The sequence below is a fragment of the Tachyglossus aculeatus genome, chromosome 17 (genome assembly GCF_015852505.1).
Source record: "Tachyglossus aculeatus isolate mTacAcu1 chromosome 17, mTacAcu1.pri, whole genome shotgun sequence".
In the NCBI taxonomy this organism is placed as follows: Eukaryota; Metazoa; Chordata; class Mammalia; order Monotremata; family Tachyglossidae; genus Tachyglossus; species Tachyglossus aculeatus.
In genome coordinates this window covers 4057095-4067694 of record NC_052082.1, presented here as the reverse complement: position 1 = coordinate 4067694, position 10600 = coordinate 4057095, and the positions used below count along the sequence as shown (strand labels likewise).

The 10600-nt window shown below is 41.1% G+C and overlaps 1 non-coding gene across 1 annotated transcript; it reads right to left on the bottom strand.

The window, feature by feature from the left end:
* Positions 1-268: 268 nt before the first annotated feature.
* On the bottom strand, positions 269-406 carry LOC119939781. Its single transcript, XR_005454744.1, has one exon. It is a non-coding gene; the product is annotated as a small nucleolar RNA SNORA7 (small nucleolar RNA).
* Between the last annotated feature and the right edge of the window lie 10194 nt (positions 407-10600).

Below are 10600 nucleotides of genomic sequence, written 5' to 3'. Positions count from 1 at the left end.
TAGCCATAGAGCCATTTTTTGGTATTGTAGCCATTTTTCTTGGTAAGAAATCGCGAAGTGGTTTACCACCGCCTACTTCCGTGCAGTTAACTTGAGTCTCCTCCCTCGATTCTCTCCCAGGCTGCTACTGCCCAGCGCGGGTGAGTTTTGACTTGTAGCATCATCATCATCATCAATCGCATTTATTGAGCGCTTACTGTGTGCAGAGCACTGTACTAAGCGCTTGGGAAGTACAAGTTGGCAACATATAGAGACAGTCCCTACCCAACAGTGTAGCAGATTGCCTTCCACTTGCTAGCCACTTCCCAAACTAGGAATGGAATGGATATACCTCTGCTTGACTCTCCTTCTCATAGTCGAGACTGGCGGAGTACTAGACACTCTCCAGGTGCGACCCGGAGATGGGAGGACTCGGGTAGATACAAGATAATCAGGTTGGACACAATACCTGACCTACCTGGGGCTCCCAGTTTAAGTAGAAGGGTGTGAGATTCAACCTCCATTTTACAGTTGAGGAAACCGAGTCACGAAGGAGTTAAGCGATTTGCCTAAAGTGACACAAGATACATACAACGGAGCTGGAATTACGACCCCTTTCCAATAGGCCATGCTGCTTCTCTACGTGAGTCCCGGTGGACCGTTCGCTGCTGTTTTACCATTTTCCTTCTAATATGCCAATTTTCCTAAGCCTCTGTACTAAGTCAGCATTTTGCCACACTCTTGGGTAAAATAAAACCCACTGACCTCTGAGCAAAAGAGAGGCACGCACTTTCACTATGGAAATTTAAGTAGCATATATCAAATCAGTATACTCCGGAGATCGTTCAGAAAATACCTACATCACAAAGGATCAATAAGCCACACTGTTTGCAGCTAACAAAAGTGAAAGGAATTCCAAAAAAACACATGTTCAAAGAATTGAAAATACATTTTTTGTTGCTAGTAAGTCTCTTTGTGTGAATGAATTTGAGCCACTGGAATGGCTGTTTTGGTGATTAATCCACATTATGAAAAAATGAAAGGTAATAATAATAATGTTGGTATTTGTTAAGCACTTACTATGTGCCAAGCACTGTTCTAAGCACCAGGGGGGATACAAAGTAATCAAGGTTGTCCCGCATCGTAATCCCTATTTTACAGATGAGGGAATTTAGGCCCAGAGAAGTGAAGTGGCTTGCCCAAAGTCACCCAGCTGACAAGTGGCGGAGGCGGGATTAGAACCCATGACCTCTGACTCCCAAGCCTGGGCTCCTTCCACTGAGCCATGCTGCTTCTCTCTTGTGTGACTGGATGGAGAACACACTCCCTCCTCCACTTCCCCTTTGCCCTAAAATACAAGGATCGACGGTTGCCATTTCAGGAATCATACCCCATTGTGTCTCATTTCCTAAAAATAAAATGTGTTAGAGTATAGCCTGCTTGCTAGTCAATCAATAGTATAATTACAGAGAAAAATACTTTCATGACTGTTTCGTGAGACGATCGTCTACGGTGGCCAATGACTAAATACTAAAAGGCCCATGATAATCAATCAGTGGTATATATTGTACTTAGTACGGTGCCTGGTACATAGTAAGCGCTTAAATACCATAATTATAATTAAGTGCTTATTCTGTACAGAGCAATGTACTAAGCATGGTACCAATGGGAGAGTGCATTACAGTAGAATAGCTGGACGTGATCCTTGCCCCCAAAGTGATTACAGTCTATGAGGGAGACGTTAAAATAGATTAGGGATAAAGGAGTCATAGAGATAGGGACAGAAAGGTACAGAAGTCTTGAGAGGCTAGGAGTGAGGTAAATATCAGGTTCTTAAGGAAACAGAAACAAGTGTTAGGTGACGCAAGAGGGGATAGCGCTTAGTACAGTGCTCTGCACATAGTAAGCGCTCAATAAATATGATTGATGATGATAGGGGAAAGAGGGCTTAGTTAGGGAATGGTCTCTTGGAGGAGGTGTGATTTTAATAAGGTTTTGAAGGAGGGGAAAGTGATGGCATGTCGGCTATGATTCATTCATTCATTCAATCGTATTTATTGAGCGCTTACTGTGTGCAGAGCACTGTACTAAGTGCTTGGGAAGGACAAGTTGGCAACATATAGAGACGGTCCCTACCCAACAGCGGGCTCACAGTCTAGAAGGGGGAGACAGACAACAAAACAAGACATATTAACGAAATAAAACAAATAGAATATGTACAAATAAAATAGAGTCATAAATATGTAGAAACATATATACCTATATATACAGGTGCTGTGGGGAGGGGAAGGAGGGGGCTCAGATGTGGACGGGAATTCTGGGACAGCAGGAAGATGTGGATGCGGAGTCAACAGAGGGATAGATGTGATCTTGGTATAGTAAGTAGATTGGTGAGTGAAGTGCACGGGATGGATAGATCAATAGGGTAATCAATCAATCGTATTTATTGAGCGTTTACTGTGTGCAGAGCACTGTACTAAGCGCTTGGGTAGTACAAGTTGGCAACATATAGACAGTCCCTACCCAACAGTGGGCTGGTAGAAGGAGGAGAGTTGATGGTGTGCCTTAAAGGGTAGGGACCATCTCTATATGTTGCCAACTTGTACTTCCCAAGCGCTTAGTACAGTGCTCTTCACGAAGTAAGCGCTCAATAAATACGATTGAGTCAATGAATGAAGGCAATAGTAAGGAGTTTGTTTGACGTAGATTTCTGTTGTACTTAGCATAGTGTTCTGCACACAGTAAGTACTCAAAAAATACCACTGATTGACTGATTTATGCAGAATTGGATGGCAACCATTAGCAATTTGAGGAGTGGGGAGACACGGACTGAATGGTTGTTTGATATTAATTCACCGAAACGGTCAATAATTGTTTAGCAGTCACTCTCTGCAGAGCACTGAAAAGAAGCCCTTTAGAGAGTATAGTATAGTGAGTAGATATGAGCGCTACCTTCAAGGAGCTTCCACTCTAGTGTGGGCAGACAGACCCAAAATGAAGAGGAAAAACCAAACAAAAAACAAAAACACCCTCCTTTTATTTCTACTCATTCTTACAGAAAGTTATTTTTCTCATCTTGAGCTATCCAAGTTGCTTAGTTTTTTTATGGCAATTTGAATTTTGATTCATTCATTCATTCAATCATATTTACTGAGCACTTACTGTGTGCAGAGCACTGTACTAAGAGCTTGGGAAGCACAAGTTGGCAACATATAGAGATGGTCCCTACCCAACAGCAGGCTCACAGTCTAGAAGACTTTCAATGTCTAGAAGACATTGGAAGACTTTGATTCCAATGTTCATATTTCATGTATAAAAGATTGTTTTAATTTGATTGCCATTTATTGCATAATTCACTTGATTTGGTAATCCATCGAAAATGATATTCTGAATTACCCAATATTAGTACAGTTTTCTCTATAACTGTTACCCACTGTTTGTTCCATTCTATTTGTAGACTGAAGCTGGGCTTTGTCTTCATATTAACCCAGCGATTTGGATAAACTAAGTTACCCTTAAAGAGCCAGGCCATTTATAGCAAGTGGTTATTTCTGATCATGCAAACACTCAGTCACAGTGATGGGAGAATTTACTATCCATTGTCCGCAATTCCACAGATAAATCTCTCTTTGTGATCCTCTTGAAATAAAACACCATTCGAAACTTCAATTATGGTTTCTCTCCCTGTAATTAAAGTAGTAAAAGTCCTATTCTAGTAGATTTCAATGCATTTCATCCCTCAATGCATTTCCTTTTTGAAGCCTAAAATGTACATATACATTCATAGATTTATAATATAAAGAAAATCTTTCAAATGTCTTCTGTCCCAAATTATAGGAAGTAATTAAATGGTTTCTACCATGAATACAATCATTTAAATAACTAAATAAATAGCATCCCATTCACTGATGTGCTTGTATGGTTCAAACATTTTCAGTTTGGGAGACTTTTTCCAAGACCTTTATATTTCATTCTTTATATTCTATGAGTTTTTTATATGGACCTATTCCTCAACTTCCAAAACACCTCATGACTTAAGAGAGTCATACCTGAGACAGAATGAAGGGAATACAGATTAGGATGTTCCTCATAAATTAGCCAGAACAACAGAGGAGTTCTCTAAATCTCAGTCAACTGCTGACAGGAATATGTAGTCAGGAACATTTTTCTAGAACATGTTGATGATGGTGGTATTTTTGAGATCCTAAAGCAATTCCTCAGTGGGCCATAGATAAAAGAAAATACTGAACGAGAGCTCAAGTATTGTGATAGTAATAATGGCATTTATTAAGTACTTACTATGTGCAAAGCACTGTTCTAAGCGCTGGGGAGGTTACAAGGTGATCAGGTTGTCCCACGGGGGGCTCACAGTCTTAATCCCCATTTTACATATGGGGTAACTGAGGCACAGAGAAGTTAAGTGACTTGCCCGAAGGCACACAGCTGACAGTTGGAGGATCAGGATTTGAACCCATAACCTCTGACTCCAAAGCCCGTGCTCTTTCCACCGAGCCACGCTGCTTCCTTTCACTTTGGTGATTTGTCTTAAAAGCATTCTCCTTTTTGAACCAAAATTATCAGTTATTGATCCTTTTATTCCTTCCCCCCAATTTTTAATTGGAACCAACTAACCTCATTAAAAATCATTTAGAGTAGATGTGATGTACGAGAACGAGTCTGGGCACAAAGAAAGAACTAGCATACATGAACATAAAGCACCATTAAATAAATGATTTATTTGTCCCAAGGCCCTACATCCAACAGTAGCAATAAGGTGCATGGAGGAACTGCTATTAATAGTTAGCGATGTAGTATTAAAACTCCTAAATTTCCCCTCCCAGTAATACCTTATAGCCTCACAAGGATCTCCCCTTCTAAATAATACATCTGATATTAAACAAACTTGCATGACTTTCCTGGGACAGTACGTAATTGACTGTTTAGGTGTAAGAGGATATATCTCTGCCTTTTTTTCCCCCCCAGTAGTATTTGTTAAGCACTAAGGAGGTGCCAGACACTCTTCTAAGCCCTGGGGTACATTCAAGGTAACCTGGGTGGACACAGTGCATGTCCCACATGGGGCCCACAGTCTTAATTCCCATTTCACAGATAAGATACCTGAGGTGCAGCGAAGTTAAATGACTTGCCCAAGGTGACAAGGCAAACAAAGTTTTCTGACTCCCAGGCACAAGCTCTATTCACTAAAGTCATGCTGTTTCTCTTCTAAACTAAAGCAAGCTTCCTAAATAACTGAGTCTTAAGTTGTTTTAAAAGGAAGGGAACAAAGTGATTATATTCTACACCATTTGAGGGCAAGGAATATTTGTTTTGTTTCTGTTGTACTTTCCCAAGTATTTAGTACAGTGCATTACACTCAGTAGAGGCTCAAAAATGCCATTACTATTTTACAACTTCTACATGCTAAATAGCCTGGTATATAGGAGAGGAGTGAAAACCTTCCCTCTACACAACGGTGGAAAGAGCACTGGCCTGGGAATCAGAGGGCTTGAGTTCTAATCCCAGATCCATAACTTGCTTGCTGTGTGACCTTGGGCAAGTCTTAACTTCTGTTTCTCATCTGTAAAAATGGGGATTGAATCCTACTCCTACTTTGATTGGGATCCCAATTTAAAAACAGGGATTGTGTCCAATCTGAGTGTCTTGTATCTACCCCAGCACTTAGAACTGGGCTTGTCACATAGTAGGGAAGCACTAAAGCACCATAAAAAAAAAAGTTGACAATCCTATCCCTACCTGTGAAATGACCGATATCAAACTCCTCTTCCCCTATTCATGAAGGTAATTCCTAGTCATGTCAAAGGCCTGAGCCTCACCTCACTCCTGATCATCCCCAAATGCTTATTCATAATAAAAGTAATAATGATAAAGTGAATAATAATACTAAAGCTAATGAAATAGTTGTGTTATTAAGTACTTACTCTGTGCCAAGTACTGCACTAAACATGGGGTAGATACGAAATAATCAGGTCCCACATGGGGCTCACGATCTAAGTAGGACGGAGAACAGGTACTGAATCCCCATTTTGCATTCATTCATTCAATCGTATTTATTGAGCGCCGTGTACAGAGCACTGTACTAAGCGCTTGGGAAGTACAAGTTGGCAACATATAGAGATGGTCCCTGCCCAACAACGGGCTCACAGTCTAGAAGGGGGAGACAGGCAACAAAGCAAAACACGTGGACGGGTGTCATCAGAATAAATAGAAATAAAGCTAGAGGCACATCATATAAAGCTAGATGCACATCATCATCGCAGTTGAGGAGACGAGGTCCAGGGGGATTAAGTGACTTGTTCAAGGTCACACAGTAAGTAGTTGGCTGAGTTGGGATTAGAAAACAGGCCCTCTGCGTTCCACCACCCTTCCTCTTTCCACTGACCCTCACTTCCTCATCCCCGAGTTGTGGAGTTTCTCTGAACACCAGAGAAATGACCGCGCAGACATCGATGGCACGCGGCGAATATTTCAGTGGAAGTGTTGTCCATAATTCTCTATTCCCTTCTCCTGGGAGCCAGATGAGCCAGAGCTCCAAGGAAGCTAAATGCATTTTCCGGCTTTCGTTTCTTTAACTGATGGCTGCCACCAGGGGTTAAGAAGATTGTGTTACATTGCATCTAAGTGCTAACATTACAGTAGATCCATTACCACAAGCAATTATTAAACCCACCAAGGAAGAAACTATTAAATTAACCAGCAGCCCACAACTTTCCATTCACACTTGATCAGTTGCGGCTAAAGTAATACCGAATTGGCCAGCGTGCATTTTAATTGGCTCTTCAGTCACTGCTATCTATGAAGCATTATAAAGGGAATATGGCACTCGGTTACCATTTTTTTCCCCTCGTTAGCACTGAAGCATCGATCCCCAAGACAACATGAAGCTGCTTATGTAGATAACTCCGGTCAGGACTGCATTTTTCCCTTCTGAAACAGCTATGGGTTCTATTGGAATTTTAATAAAATGAGTGTTGGATTGAGCCGTGTTTTCATGAGCTAGTCAGCATGAGGGGATTTCTGGATTCAGTCCCCTGACTGAAAAATAAAAATGAAAATATGTGTCGCAAAGGGACAACAAATAAATAAATGGAAACCACAAACCGCTGTGGCAATCTAATTTTATTGTCTGGAAGGTGGAAATAGAACTTAGGAAGTAAAATTGAAAGGATATTTTTCTTAAATAAATATTTAAATTAATATGGAAAACGTGGCGGATCCATCTTGCCTCTGACATTTTGTGCACCTTGGAGAGAAGAGAACTAATTTTGAAATGCCATGTTCTGGCACCAAAATTAAAGGGATTTACCTTTGTTACTGTACATTACTAAGAGAAAATGTTCTCTCTCAGGATCAGGTAATTTTAAAATGTTATTACGCATCGCTCTCAACTCCCTGAGATATAAGTCAAGAATAAAAAGCCTAATTCGGGGCAGTAAAAAAGTCAGAGAAAGCTAAAATAAGGACTCAGCCATGAAGTGAACATTTCACTGACACTAGGTGAGAACAGAAAGAAAAATCCCCGCAATTTTCAAATCTAGCACTATTTCCTATTTCTCCAAACCATCTTTTTAATAATAGTAATAGTAATAATAATAATAATAATAATAATGGCATTTATTAAGCGCTTACTATGTGCAAAGCACTGTTAGCGCTAGGGAGGTACAAGGTAATCAGGTTGTCCCACATGGGGCTCACAGTCTTAATCCCCATTTTACAGATGAGGTAACTGAGGCCCACAGAAGTCACACAGATGACAACTGGCAGAACCAGTATTTGAACCCCTGATCTCTCACTCCAAGTCCCGTGCTCTTTCCACTGAGCCACGCTGCTTCCCAATTAATGAGAATTTAAGCCAGGAGTGGCCCAGAAATTAAAACAGAATTTAATATAGCCAAGGCCCCAATAGAGAATACTGCCTCCTATTTACGTAGGCCGGTTCCAGAGGGTGGTGATTTAAATCAAGTCGCTCACCCTTTCGGGACAATCCCATAAAACCAAGGTAGCCTGGCAGTTACAGAATGGGAAACTGAAAAGGAAATCACACAAGCCAGGAGAGCAGACTGGCTGATTTGAAGACACCGTGACACACCTCTCGTGTGTTCATTCCCAATTTTGAGTACTATGCTCTGTACATAGTAGGTGCTTAATATATACTTAATATGTACTACTAAATTATTTCCTTGTAGTAAGTTAGACCCTCTTAAGAATAGCAAACTAGGAGGTCATTTAAGGGTACTGCTGCACAAAGGGTGAGAACATACGATGCCCCAATGGGAATATGAAATGAAAGGAAACAGAGTCAATGAGTAGAGTGGTGTAAGTCATCAGAGAACAGTGCTTGGCTCATAGTAAGTGCTTAACAAATATTAACAAATATTATCAATGATATCTGAGCAGTTACTTCAGGCAGAGTGCTTACTACGCACTTGGGCAAATAGAGGATAATACAATTGCCTCACATAAGTTTCCCCCTGAAGTCTTTGCAGCTAACATGAAGTTCGTCCATTGTTCTCAACAAGAGACTCCATTGTCCTCCATCTTGCATTGGGCATTTATCGCTCCACTTAAAGGCCCAAGGAAATCTATATTCTTATCCAAGTTGCCAAACCTACCTCCAGAGAGGAAAGTCGGGCAACACGAGAATTGGATGCATCAGGAAGAAGTATTCATTGGTTTTAAAAGCACTATTTGTTTCTGTGGACTGACCTGAGGAATCCTTCTCCTAGGATGAATTTTGCTTTGCTTATCCAAAGTCTTTTCTGAGCCATAGGTAGATGAATTGCATTGGGATGACATTTTGTTAAATTCACTGAAATTATATTAGGGGAATATTTTTTAAAGGAAATGATCTTGTGAAATGGAAAATGAACGGATGAGAACAAAAGGATCTAAGTCCTCTCTGAAGTTTGAACTGGGCATTGGTCAGTGAAGGGGCAAGATTGGTCCTTGTATTAAAGCCCAAAGGAAATGGTATAGTGCAGAGCCTCCTCCACTTCATTTAAGGATGCTATCAATTTGCATCATCACTTTAGAAAGTCCTGTTTAATGTATCAATAGTAATAATAATGATCTATGTACCAAGCACTGTCTTAAGTGCTGTGATAGATTTAAGATAAATAGGGTTGGACACAGACCCTGCTTTTCTTCTTGAGTGGATCAGCAGTATTTCATCATCACCATGCATATTTGTTCAGTGATATCTAAGTGCAGAAGACTGGTCAAGGCCTAAGGAATGCAGGAGGGGAAATTAAATCAAAATAGCAGGATAAGCTCTCCCACAGAGTTGACCCTAGGCAAGTTATATTACATCCCTATCCCTTTTCCTACCTATAGATCATTCTACCTACCAAAAATTGCCCACTGCTCAAATGTTGTGGTGCCTTTATGTGAAATCAATAGAGTCCTAAATGACTAAATGGATCAATTAACAGCCATCCACAATCCACAGCCAAGATCATATAAATTTTGGTTATGGACTTTTTTATTTTATTTTATGAAATGCATCCACCTGTCCTAGATCCTTTTCTCTCTTCAAATCCACCACAGCCCATTTTCCAAGTCCTTTTGTGAAATCCCACCTCCTCCATGAGACCTCAAGTCCATCAGGTTGGACACAACCCCTGTCCCACGTGGGGCTCACACTCTTAATCCCCATTTTGCGCTTAGTACAGTGCTCTGCACACAGTAAGCGCTCAATAAATACGATTGATTTTACAGATAAGGTAACCGAGGCCCAGAGAAGTGAAGTAACTTGCCCAAAGTCACACAGTAGATGTGGCCGAGTCAGGATTAGATCCCAGGTCCTTCTAACGTCCAGGCCCGTGCTCTACCCACTAGCAAGTGTTGTGAGGCTGAGGGGATGGGGTGAATATCAAGGGTTTAAGGGCTTTGAAGGTGACGAGAGATGCTGTTTCGTATATGAAATGGGAGGAAGTTCCAGGCCAGAGGGAGGACGTGGGCAAGCGGTTGGCAATAAAATAGAAAAAAGCTGGAGGTTCAGTGAGTAGGTGAGCCCCCTTTCTCCATTTCTCCTCCCCATCTCCCCGTCCTACCTCCTTCCCCTCCCCACAGCACCAGTATATACATTTGTACAGATTTATTACTCTATTTATTTTACTTGTCCATATTTACTATTCTATTTTGTTAATGCTGTGCATCCAGCTTTAATTCTGTTTGTTCTGACGACTTGACACCTGTCCACATGTTCTGTTTTGTTGTCCGTCTCCCCCTTCTAGACTGCGAGCCCGTTGTTGGGTGGGGACCGTCTCTATATGTTGTCGACTTGTACTTCCCAAGCGCTTAGGACAGTGCTCTGCACACAGTAAGCGCTCAATAAATACGATTGAATGAATATTAGAGGAGCGAAGTGTGTGGGCTGGGTTTTAGTAGAAAATCAATGAGGTAAGGGCAGAAGTGAGAGCTAGCTGAGTGACAAAGCCAATGATAAGGAAATTCTGTTGGATACATAGGTGGATGAGCGGTCTTTGAAAGTTTGAGGAGACGGGAGAAGCGGATTAAGCATTTCTTTAGAAAAACGATACTGGCAGTAACAAAAATAATCACTGTGGCATCTGTTCAGTGCTTATTATAGGCTAGACAATCA